The sequence below is a fragment of the Micrasema longulum genome, unplaced genomic scaffold, assembly GCF_059751315.1.
Source record: "Micrasema longulum isolate JH-2025_06_02 unplaced genomic scaffold, ASM5975131v1 h1tg001705l, whole genome shotgun sequence".
NCBI classification, from domain to species: Eukaryota; Metazoa; Arthropoda; class Insecta; order Trichoptera; family Brachycentridae; genus Micrasema; species Micrasema longulum.
In genome coordinates, this window is record NW_028278883.1 from 88,001 (window position 1) to 101,973 (window position 13,973).

Consider the following 13,973-nt stretch of genomic DNA (forward strand, 5'->3'; position numbering starts at 1 on the left):
TCTTCCTCTAGATAACTGACGGGGAAGATCCATGGACATTGCTTTATTTACAGTATGGTTTGGTGGTCTCCGTCTTATGCGCCCGCACCACCTCTGCCTTCTCTCTTCCAGCTTATATTTACGTCAGTGATACTCAGGATACCACGAATGCGTGAACTCTTAATTTTACATTTTAATGATAATCCTGCCGACCACCCGAGCATTAGAATTTCCGCTGTTTTAAGTAGCCTGAAGTTAAAGGTATACAGAGTTTGTTCAAAGGAATATTAAACTACATACAAAAAAATACACAAAGAGTTAAAAGAATATTTTCTCAGAGAGACAAGACATTGCCTTGTCGGTTCATCTTTCAAAAACTGAGCTAATTATTTCCCTTTAGTATAACTGTTTTTGCTGTAGGAATACATCAACTCAGCTGTCTTTGGACACTTCATTGTGAAGTCTAAGCATTCTTGGCATTCTATAAGCCAAAATGTAATATGCTGTGAAATATTGTTTATTACCCACGGTTTTAAATTAATTATAAGTTATCGGCCTATTCTTTTCGGTTTTCTTTCGTTAACAGTAAGTTTAATTTATGCTCTCTATCTATTAGTAAATAAATGAGCAATGTCTAAAATGGGAGACGAAATAAATTAATATTTATATTATGCATAACACTAAACAACGTTGAAGTTTATGGTCCAAATTGACTCATAGATAGTGGATACATATTTCTAATATGATAATGATAAAGTTGTCATAAATATAATGGCTATACGCCAAAAAATACATGGCTTTACCAAATTATGTATCTGGCTAATCGTTTTGACAATGAAACTCGCATCTTCTTCGAAAAATCTCCATAATTTACAAGAAATATTTAAAATACAATGAATTAAAAATCAAAATACCAAGGAGCGCCATCACTTCCAGGGCACGTAGCTAAAATCAATGAGGTGGTTGAAATGTAGACATTTGTATTCAGAAGTTGTTCCAAAAACCTTTGAGCATAACTCAGAGAACAGATACTATTGTTCCTTTATGGAATAGAGACCTCGCGTGATAAGGCTTCATTGAAATTTTAAAGGTAACTGCGCAATGGCAGTCGATAATAATAAATTTTATCTATAAAGTACCAAAGAAGCTATGATTTTTGACGCATATGGAAACAAAAATTTTGGAGAACCTAAAACAATGTATAAAATAGTGTCTATTACAAATAATGATATCATTTCATTTTTTTAAATTGCGAAAAGTAGAACATATATTCTCACAGGTAAAAAAAAAGTATATTGTCAAGTGTCCTCAGCACGGGTAACCACAGTGAGGTCACAGTATTTTTATTATTAATCATTGTTTATAATGTGAAAAAATAATCAAAGAAATGAAATAAAAAATAAGATGGTGAAAATGCACACGGCACTATAAAATTACGTAGGGTGAAGAGATTTATTTTTCAAAAAAGAATAACCCGCTAAGCATCAATTTTAGAGGTCTGCCAGTAAGTAGGAAATAGAGGATACAGAAGGAAGTTATGAAAAATATACTACAACATCCAGATTAATTGATAAACAAACCTTGCATTTCTTTCTTGCAACTGCGGCAATCGAACTCGTGACGCCAATTTCACAGTTAGCCGTCTAACCAACTATTTATTATTATTAATATTATTATCGATTATATCCTTCTGTAGGATTTTTTATCAGAGAGTATCCACTGTCTACTAAATAAAAAAAATAACCAATATCAATCCACTTTATTTTTACCGAGTCATGTGGACGATAGTAGGAAATGAACTTGAGGTTGGAGGCTCTCAAATATACAGGAAAAATATTTATTTTTATTATTTTAAAGCGTATGAGCCAGCCCAATTTTAGAATTAGTTTTTTTTAGAAAAAAAATATATTTGCGATCTTATAATTTATCCAAATATTTAATTTGAAGGCCATTTTCAACGAGTTGTAAATAACTTACTTTTAGAAAATGGAAATCAAGTTGGGGTGGAGTGGGATTTGAACTCGATTCTATTGTTATATTTCTTTGATAGGTCAATGTTCAATTTGTGCTCGTTATGAAGAAATCGTGATTGGCCTATTTTTGATAAAGCTTCATGCGTGCCATCATATTGTGAATTTCTAAGCATACGATTGTTCGTAAATTTAATCCGTTTAAAATCTAAGCTTTCGATGTGATAAAGCGTAAATAGGTACGTTTGTGGATAAGTTTATATTCTAAGTTTTTTTATTCGTTTGTATAGTTTTGATTGAACGTTTTGTTATTGTTTTGTACTTTTAAATCAGACTGCTGCGTTAAATCACTTTGATCAACGATCAGATATTTGATCTGTGCTGCACGATTCAGACATCTATTCTGATACGGTGAGCAAAAATAGGTTGTCAGTACACAGATCGTTTATTCAGCCATCGTAAATCATTTCGCACGATTCCTTAGTACAAACGGTAGAAATTCTTTAATGGTCAAATAACAATACACAGTACGTACTGACCGCGGCTGATACCTTAAAAGGAATCAAACTTATCGACTCTTGCGTTACCGTTAATTACCACTTATTATACCGATGGACTACAAGCCTACTTATGTGTTAATTATTTGATACATTTGTATTAAACGTGTTGAAATAAACATCGAGTCAAAAAAACACCACTGAATACAAATACTTTCAATTACACAATTTTAATTAGTAATGCACTAATTTACATCTGACCAATAAAATACAAATCAATGTCACGATTACTTTACTGTTTTTGTTTGTAATTATTGTCCGTGGATTGGTACCTGCAGCCTGCACCATCAGACTGATCATCTTTCCTTCAATGTAAAAAAAATGATCTAAATACGCCGCGATTAGAGTGCATCACTGGGTGTGGAGAGGGAAATAATTATTATAATTATTATTATTTTGCCACTAGACACGATTGCAAGTAAACTAAAAACACAAGTGATTAAGTTTAGATTTATAATGTTTGTTTACAGTTTTTTGTTCTACCTCAGATATTTCTGACTACATGTAAATGTTTTGTTTTAATTAATTTATATTATATACTGAACTTGCTTTGTTATTTCAGTTTTATGTATATATTACCTATTACTATATTATGACAGTACTACTAATACTACTACTACCATCGCGCCATTTCCCCGCAGGGGTAGGCAGAGAGAATGGACCGCCACACGCGTCTATCCAGGCATACATTCCTAGATTCTTTCACATTCATAAATGCTCTTCGGTTCTGTCTGCTTTTGACATGACCAGACTTAAGATTTTGGTTTATCTGATCAGGCCACGTCTTCCTTGGTCGTCCTAGTCTTACATTATCGTTTATTTTCGCCACATATACTTGTTTTACCATCCTTTTGTCGTCCATTCGTTCAACATGACCAAACCATTTCAGAGACCCTATTTTAATCTTATCAGTTATACTTAACTTAGATTTACACTCTCGCCTGATTTCATCATTCGTATACATTGATTTCCCACATATTCGTCGAAGAAATCGCATTTCAACCGCGTTCACCATACCTTTATGTAAATATTTTTCCGTCCCAAAATGAGTTTGTTGTAACTCCTGGGAGTAAAAAAAAATTGTATGATATAATAATAAAAAAATATATAAATGATCCCCTACGTTTGCCAACTGCCTTAGTGATGTCGTTAACCAGCAGTGCGATTCTGAATGCTCTCGCGGGAGTAAAGAAAGCGTTACTGGCATGTAATTAGTACGTCAATTCTTCTTCTTTTCTTCTTTTCCACATCCGCTCATAAGTGGAGCATGTGGACATCACCAGTTGCCTCCAGAAGACCCTACCGCCAGCCAGAATTTTCGCCTCCTCCCACGTCAATCCAGCGCCCTTTAGTTCCGCCGAATAAAGTCGAAAGATCGTCATCGACGGCCTTCCACGATGGCGTGAGCCCGCAGGTTTAAAGAAGAGGCAACTTAGGTTTAGGTTTTCATGAGGCATGCGCAGCACGTGTCCAAGCCAGGTCCACCGCCGCATCCTCAAGACGCTCGTTATAGGAGGCTGCTGCGTCCGTTCTCGGACTTTAGTGTTAGTTATAAAATCGAACCACCTTTTAACGTATATTCTTCTCAAGTACTTACTCTCAAAACTCAGAAGTTTGGTGTTTTGAGCTTTGGTAAGGTGCCAAGATTCGCACCCATATAGGAGTACTTGCATCGAGCAAGAGTTGAGTACGTCAATTACGTGCTAGAAACGCATTCTGTAACCCCCCTAGAGCGTTCAGAAAGATGTTTGAAATGAAATATAGAGATCGCCGCGAACGACGAAAATGATTTACATCTTCGATTGATCAAATTCATAGTAATCAAGTATGCATATATACGAGATACATATCAAAATAAAATATAACTTTACACGTTCAATCTAATATTGAATGTAGAATCATTATTCAAGATTTTTTTGACGAAATCAGCTAGGCGATTGGACTGAATATTTTTTTTTAAAAATCATTTCGAGTTACTAATAGGTGTTCTTTAACATTTTTTCACAGAACCATTCTAGCTCGCAAGTTTAATTTGCATGTGTAATAACGGTGCATGTATGTTCTTATCGGGAGATTGCAAAAAATAAAAACGCTGATGACTATGACAAAAGACAAATGGAACAAAGCACAAAATAAACAAAAACGAAATCTCTCAGTTTATCTGATTAGTAATTGCTAGAAATAAAGCATGACGCGCTATCATTTAATTGCAGCAACGAGCAATAAAAATAAAGTAAAACGTTAAACACCATTTTGGTCATCTTCACGAATCATCAAGTAGAATCGTGTCATGCAAAAAACATCATGATGTAAAACATTAATAAAAAATATTAATATAATGGTTATGTGTACATGCTCACGTTAAAATATCGATAAAAATAGATTAATATAATGAGATTAAGTGTAGATACAACAATGTTTTGAGTATGTCCAAATGCTTGCTGACTGGCTGGATTTTCTCCCTAGGGAGCTATTGAAATCTAAATTTGTTGCAACAGAGAGGTAAAAAAAACATTTTTGAAAAGGGAATATGGAAGTCTAGGCATTAAAAGGGCTTACGAACTGTCATTGGCTGGTTTAAGTGGCAACTTTATACACTGTGCAACATTCACCATTCTGTTTTAACATCCACATTTCGCTCAGATGGAAGAGTCGAGGAAATGTGGATGTTAAAATATAGGCAGAGTTATGAATTTTACACAGTGTGAAAAACGGCCACTTAAACTAGCCAATGACAGGTCATAAACCCTGTAAATGCCTAGACTTCCATTTTCCCTTTTTAAAAATGTTAACTCTCTCTGTTGCAATAAATTGAAAGTGTAGGTACGTCTATTTCTAATTTTAAAGATCTTTTCAATTAACAGAAAAACGTGAAAATATACAATATCTTTTACGTCATGACAGAGGAACTAAAATGAGAAGGTGTTTAATTCCAAATAAATCTGAAACAATATTTTAAATGAATTAATTGAGAAAGAATAATAAATAAATAAATAAATTGAGAAAGACTATTTTAGGTAAAATATTATACGAAGAAAATTTTTACTCTCCACGCACAGGATTAATGTGGTCACAAATCATAACAAGGCAAAAAATGGTGCCTTTCTTTACGAAAAATGTTTTCATAGATAAATGTAAAAAATAAATTAAATAAAAATACGTTGCCAGAAAAACACGACGTGTTTGGCCTTGGTTGTTGTAACATCAAGATTCGTGATAATGTTTTAAACAAATTTCAATGGCCAAGAACAAAAAAAACATGAATCGTGACGTATCAGGGGTGTTGCCAATGGAATTACCGTTTTTGGGGGAATTCAAAATTACCAATTTTAAAATATTTTTTAAGCGACTAATAATTAGCAAAAAAAAAACATTTTTACTGGACAGTATTTTGTAGACTTTTATTACATTAAAAATGTTTTTAAAAAGTGATATTTCCCTACTGTAGTGGTTTTACACTTCACACTTACATATTACGCAGTCATAGTAACCGAGTTTAATTAATAACACTAATACACTAATATAGCATGACAGATTTTCACCCCAATAAAATTGCAAACGTTTTGATCGTTTGATAACAGAGTGGAAATTTTATTTTAAAATATCAGGGCTCCAATTACAATACGAATTTAACAAAGTTAACTTTAATTATTGTCTATAAAGTAGTAATGATTTTTTTGTCTGAAAAATTGTAATTTTTTTTAAACTTCAATAAATTACAGGTTACTGACTCATCATCAATATATTACATGTTACTGACGAGGGTACTTGAAATTTTTATACAAATATACACATTTTCGAAATAAAAATTCAATTTTACATTAGAAATTAGAAAACTGAAGATCTCTCAATTAATTTCCCATCGTAATAGGGGCCCAGGGCTGCGATTACAATCGCTATCTTCATCGGTACATATCGAGACGGTACAAACTAACATATATTTTTATGTACGCAAAATATGAAAATTCAAAGTATCTTCGTCGTTAATCGTAATTGAATATGTTTAGAAAAAAAAATGTAAACATATTATATATTCACAAAGAAAACTTTATTTTACTTTGTAGATCAAATTCAAGATAAATTTTATACATATACTCGTATGTTTATCAATCAGCAAATAGCGTCTTAAAAAAAAATCTTTAAAAAACGGTCATTAATAATACTGAATAGTTATCGATTTTATAACCGAGCGAATAGAAAAATTTCGTTTTTAATTGTTGATTTTTTTGGTTGAAATAATACGAAAAACATAAGATCGAAGTAGCATTAATATTATAAATAATAACCAATACATCATAATATAACAAAGATGAACTGTTTACTTGAGACATCTATAATTGTATATTATGGTTAAGATAGATCTAATTTAAAAAAATAAAACGTAACACGCTGTCATTAAAACCATATTTTTCAGTATGTTAAATGACAGAAAAATGCAATCGTCGGCCTCGTGGTGTAGTGGTCAGCGCGATTGTCTACCATGCAAGAGGTCTCCGGTTCGATTCCCGACATCGTTGACAAGAAATATTTATTTAATAAACCGTGTTTTTACACTAGAATATTTCATAGTCCCTGGATTGGCACCTAAAACGAAAGACTGATCATCTTACCTTCATGTAACAAAAATGATCAAGATATGCTGCGATTGGTGTACCAAAGCAGGGCCGCACCATAGGTGCGGAAAGGGAATGATGATGATGATGATGATGATGAATTCCAAACTCGTGTAATCAATTAAGAATCTAGACATTGTACGGTTAATCAATGCAGTTTGGTTAAATTAATTCAACGAGTTATTAGCACGTAGAGCCTGCTGTTTTGAAAGTGGGAGTTAAATTAATAGGCTTGTTTTAATATAACCGTCGTACAAGATTTGGTCGTTGGATATTTTAAATTTCAAACCAAAAGAAACGTTAAAATTCAATTAGATGTCGTTACTCACAATACCAGTGTCGTGCGGAAAATGTTATTTGAATAATTTTATTTAAAAAAAATTAACGTAAAAATGTTTTAGATACAAACATATGATTTTGATTCAACCATTAATAAAAATACATCAAGTTTATCAACCGCCATTCTGCACCAAAAAAGTGAACTTTTGAACTATTTTGACAAAAATATAACTTATATTTTTTTCCGTTTTCGATGCAATTAGTCCTAAATAATTACAAAATGTAAATTTACGCATATTAGAGTTTAAAAAGAAGAAAAAATACATATTTGTATTCTTATTCGAATATTTCGATTTTGGGGGCATTTTCTACGACTTGTAAATAACTAAAGATAAGAAAAAGCGATTCGAAATGTAGTAGGTAGCCACGGAACTACAACTTGATTTATATCATGCAACTATTTTGACTACCTTAATCCGAGAGCAAGAGATGAGTGTCCGGGTGGATAACGAATATGGTACAAAAAAAAAACAGAACCCTAGACTAGTGTTTTTGAATCGATAGCTACTCCCAGTTAAAACTTCTGCATAGGGCAAACGAGTGGAGATAAGTTCGTCTCGTAGTTAAATGTTTGGCGCATTTGTCTACCATGTTTGAGGTTCAAGGTTCGATTCCGGTTCGGTAGGGGAATGTGAAACATTAGTGTTGCTATGCTGTAATATTTAATTGTTCCTGGACTGGAACCTGCAGCGTAAGATTGATGACCTTACTTTTCATGCAGAAAAAAATATCTAGATACAATGCAGTTGAAGTGCCAATGCAGAGTCCTTTGCACGAATAGGCGGGGATGGGAAAATAATGATTAAGTATTGTTTAACTATTCGATTACGAATTCCTATCATCAAACATTGTCCGTTTTTTTCTATTCGCCGCCACTGTGTTCTTTATTTTGAACCGGTTTGCATAGAAAACACGAATAGTACAACATTATGATATGATATTCAAAACAAGCCGAGTACCTAACTTCAAAGTTCTGGATTATAAAGAGTAGCCACACAAACCACGTGGGCGAATACATTAGGGCTTAAAATAATAATAAAAAATCACTGTCAGAATTATCTTAAATTATTATTGTAAGGCCTTCAAATGCCCCCATTTTATGAGCGATATTGAAATAAAAGGTACCCACGTAAACAAGTATATTTTTAATATATTTTGTTTGTAACATTTTATGCCTAGTATAACCAATTTAAAAGGTTGATTTTAAAATAAAAAACGTTCAAAACAATAATGGGGAGTGACATAATTTAATAATTTTATAATTACATTTTTTTATAATTACTTTTTTACTTCTTGTTTAGTTTTTGTTTAATTATTATATTCCTATGCTAGCATAATGATGTCCATTTGTTGTTTTTAAATTAGAAATAATGTTTTAATCATTGATTTTACAAATATTTTGTGGTTTCATTATATTAAAATAAACAAATCAACTTTGTTTTTAACGGCCAATTTTCGGTTGGAAAAAAATACGAAATTAGTGGTTAAAAACGGTTTTATATTTTAGTTTAGGAAAATTAGAATTAAAAAAAAAAATACCCACAAACGTTAAATCTTTGCCTTCTTACTAAAAAAGGCTCTAAATTTTCCTAGTATTTTTTTCCCTTCTGATTTGTGTTATATTTGTACTAAAATATATGTAGTAAAAACAGCGTAGCAAAAAAAAGGGCAGGTTATTAAAATCCAAATGGATTCTAAATGGAATATAAATATAACTTTTTTCGCTCTTTTTGTGGAACTACAGAGAGTATTGATTTAGTACAGTATTAAACTTAGCAATAATCTAAAAACTAAGGTTACTAGTCTCACGATTCAAATGGGTAATCTATGGTGACGTATGTACTTTTTTCGTTAATTCATTTCGTGTTTACTATTAGGAGAAGCATAATACATTTGGAGCAAACAAATGAAAGAAAATTTCAAAGGCCGAGGAAAGACAACATAATAAGACGTCAAATATTTTGATAACGAATAACCATTACTTTTATATCATCTTAATCACCATCATACAGTCGATGGCGCAAAGGGTACTGCTTTATTGAACAAAATGCAAAGTATCTCGAACATCTGTTACAGAAAGGCAAGGTGATCAGTCTTACGCTCGTACAATGAAATTTTTCTGTACAAAACCGCATATTTCATGGTCATTATACCTGTACCTCAGAAGCAGACGGATCCAAATCCAGAATTAAATGAAATGATATTTCGGTTTTCGTATCCAGTTTATGATCATGTCCATTGATTTTGAAGATATGTAAGTCTTATAATAAATGTATTAAGATACTGAATATACAAATTAATCTTATACATTTTTATAAATCACTAAGAGAAAGTAGATGCTTTAGGCTTGTGTTGAACATTTGACGTTTAGATTTGCATCCGTCTGCTTCTGAGGTACAGGTATTATCATCCTCCGACGGCCTCCGTGGTGTAGTGGTCAAGACGCTTGAATCACGCACGGAAGGTTCCGGGTTCGATTCCCGGTGAGAACACAAAAATCAAAATGTGATTTTTCTCAAGCCTGGGTGCTCTGTGATGTAATTCACTACTGTAATTAGGCCTCCTGGCCTGTTGTGGTGCAAAAAAAAAAATGTAAAAAATCCTTAAACATCAATAAATATTTCAAGAGACACGTAGCTCTTTTTTTTTCAAAGCATTTTCAAGTTTATTACCCTAAGGAATGAAAGGTACCAATTTTCTTAAAACAAGTATTAAAAAAAATATATTCAAAGAAGAAGACAGTTGAAACTAGCCTCTGAAGACTGAAATAACCAAAGAAAGACGTAGATGTGTTTGTTGCAAAGAGTGATTGATACTAGAAAAAGAATAACAAAATTTGAAAATACCATTTTATAGAAGTTAAATCATTTACGGGGCTATCTCTATGTTGAACAATATTACTTCGGACATTGACATTTTTCACGTCTCTGAGCGAGTTTTTCGTTACAATATTCTCTTACTTTTTTAACATATTATTCTTTGGATATTAGGTATACTAATGTGTTTTTTTTTGTATATCTAATTTTACTCAGTTGTTTTAATTATTTCTATATGTATGAATTAAGATATTCCATTTCGTAATGTACATATATATGAATAAATAAATTGGTATATGATAATCATAATCATAATAATCTTCTAACAAACAACATAATTAAAAATACACTAGTTCTAAAAATTATTTGAATAAATCCGTAGCACGTGATGACAAAATAAATTAATTTTCTGAAGAGATTTACTCAAATTTCAATCGTCCAGTTTATTAGTCAGACATCTCCGAATTACAAGTTCAGAGAGAATAAGCATTTCAATGATAATTTAAAATCAAATATTAGCGATTTGTGCATGATTTATGAAATTTTTTTCAAACGATGTTTAGTGATTGCGTACATAAATATGTCTAATTAATAATAGGATATTTAAAATATTTTTAAAGTAACACGAGCCATATCAAAATTCAATTCTGTAGAAGTTTTCACCCATTTAAGATTTTTTAATAGCATTTTGCAGTCATCTGAGAAAATGTTATAAACAAATTTTATATACAACTGGATACTTAACGTGAATTTCATCTTCGACAGGATGATCGCTTTATCAAATAAAATTAAATATTGCAGATAAACACTTTTATAAAGAGCTACTACTACTACTACTACTACCATCACGCCATTTCTCCGTAGGGGTAGACAGAGAGAATGGACCGCCACACACGTCTATCCTGGCATACATTCCTATCTTCTTCCACATTCATACATCTTGTCATAGATGCCCTTCGGTTCTGTCTGCTTTTGACATGACCAGACTAAAGATTTTGGTTTATCTGATCATGTCACGTTTTCCTTGGTCGTCCTCGTCTCACGTTGCCGTTCATTTTTGCCATATATACTTGTTTTACCATTCTTTCGTCGTCCGTTCGTTCTACGTGACCAAACCATCTCAGAGACCCTTTCTTAATCTTATCAATTATACTTGACTCAGATTTACACTCTCGTCTGATTTCATCATTCGTAACCCTGTCAAACATTGATTTCCCACACATTCGTCTAAGAGATAGCATTTCAACCGTGTTCACTCGGCTTTCATCCTTCCTCTGCCAGTTCTATGTTTCACTTCCATGCATAAGTGTTGGGACTAAAACTCCGTTGTGCACTAAAGAGCTCTTGAGGATATGTCGAAAAAATCGCTGTATAAATAATTATTCGCAATAAAAAGAGGATATTATGCATTATGATAAAATAAAGAAATAGTTGATGGAATATTTCCTGCTATAATATCATAACAATTTCGTGACATAATACCTATGGTCGCACCGCACGTACATTGCGTGATGAAGTTACCTTACCTAGAGTCGTCACATTGCACTAACCTAACAATAATATTATGCATTCATTTAATAACCTTCAAAATATATACTAAGCGCATTCATTCGTGTTCACTATCAATATTGAACATACCTGAGTACATATTATGTGCATACATCTGAGCATAGCAAATATTTAACACAGATAATTATCTATAATATAAAAACGTTTGATTCGTATAAGCAAAGGTACGGTAACGATCAGTTGGCATGAAATTTATGATAATAAAAGCCTAACATTAAGTCAAAACAACCAGTAATCATCCATCGGAATAATTATCGTCGCTTCGAGAATGTGTAATGAAAATCGATATACATATATCGCGCATCGCACATTGCAACGTTCGTGTTTTGTAAAACACGTTTAAAAAAGAAACCAAAATTATAATTTAATGTCGTATCTTGACACAGCACCCTATGATAATTAAGTTAAATAATTTAATATTCATAAATAATTATTGCGCAAAATGATGATCAACCCTGATGATGGATGCGTTCCGAAAAGTCGGAAAAGAGTGCGAACAACACACGGCAAATTAACTAATTGTGCATCTGAACCGACGTGAAAATCTAAGAAATTCTATCAATAATAATTGTTGTATTCCTCTATTATTTTGTAAAATTAATGTTTAATTAATATCAACTGTCAATGAATAATATTCCGATTATTTATTGTAATAAATAATCAAATAAGCGCTCGTAAAAAGAGTCGCATATAATAATAATTCTTTATTAATTAATCATTTAAATATAGTTATTAAGATAAAACATTAGAAAACAAAGGTATAATTAATATTTAAATGATCATAGTTTATATTGATTTGTTTTTTGTAATTAATCCCATTAAAGAAAATATTCACGTCAGAATAAGAAATAAATAACGCATAAAATTATAATGTTTATATGCAGTCAACAGCTGTACCGAGAAAATGGTATAAAAATAAAAATAAAAGTTTTTAGTCGTTGCGTTTTGAAAAAAGAACAGGTTGCATTTCCTATTGAAACCGGTCATCGTATTGATTCATACAATATTTAAACGAAATAATAATGATTTATTGAATTTAGTGTCGGCCTCGTTGTGTTATGGTCAGCGCGTTTGCCCACCATGCAAGAGGTCTCGGGTTCAATTCCCGACATGGTTAAAATGAAATATTTATTTATCAATGTGTTTTTACACTAGAATATTTCATAGTCCCTGAACTGGTATCTGAAGCGTAAGACTGGTCGTCTTGCCATCATAAAACAAAACGATCAAGATACGCTGCGGTTGGTGTACCAATTCAGTGCCCGATGCACCACTCTGTGCGGAAAGAGAATGATGTTGATGTTCTAGCTCACAAATTAGCGTATTTATAATGTTACAAATAGTAAAATGACGTTTCAGCATTATATTTATATATACTACTTTGCATCGGCATCAGAAGCGTACGACCGATCGGCTTACGCACTTTTATTATTTACAACTAAGATAAAAATGCAATTGGTGTATAAAAAATGTGCCCTACGCACCTGAGTGCAGAAAGGGAATTGATAAAATGATTGAAATAACTATTTGATAATGGACCCAGCAGGGAATCACACCCAAGACTCACGCTAAATATTGAGCTGTAGAAGCGGGAAAAAAAACAATAATATTAATTCACAACGATAAATATTTTTTTACGGTTTCACTAAAAATGTTCTTACGATTCACAAGATAATCCAATATTGAGTTCACTTAAATTTCAAACTAAACACAAAAAATTCAAAACAAAAGTTGAGTTTAATACAAAAACAAACGAAGATTGAGAAACTGGGTTTTTTTATTTGCAAATTTTCAAAAAAGTTCGATTCGAAATTTAAACTGACGAGACTGCGCAAGGCGGACGCGCGCGCAACCGTCCTTCCGCGACAGTACACAAAAGTTGACTAAACATGCGCGCCGGTTATTGCATACAGCGAGTAGTAGAATTAAATGCCACACTATGGAAATCGAACCGAACGCGCTCTACGCATTTTTATCAAAGGGGAAAAGAAAATCAACATATCGCAATAAAAGTACTATAATTTAATATTACCCTTTTTAATATGTGAGTGTAATTTACATGATTTTAAATTACGATGTTATGATCATAATAAAATTATTAGGATGCGTCTATATTTATCACTAAGGTCG

The 13,973-nt window shown here is 32.2% G+C and overlaps 1 protein-coding gene across 4 annotated transcripts in view; it reads right to left on the reverse strand.

Annotated features, from left to right (window-relative positions):
- LOC148274272 (arf-GAP with GTPase, ANK repeat and PH domain-containing protein 3-like) overlaps window positions 1-13,733 on the reverse strand; it is a 64,790-nt gene extending 51,057 nt beyond the window's left edge. For 2 of the 4 annotated variants that reach the window (XM_088237362.1, XM_088237359.1), the window contains exon 1: window positions 13,505-13,733. The gene's annotated coding sequence lies outside the window, so the exon portion shown is untranslated. Of the gene's footprint in view, window positions 1-13,410 lie in introns of all 4 variants that reach the window. The other 2 variants (XM_088237360.1, XM_088237361.1) reach the window with 2 other exon arrangements.
- Between the last annotated feature and the right edge of the window lie 240 nt (window positions 13,734-13,973).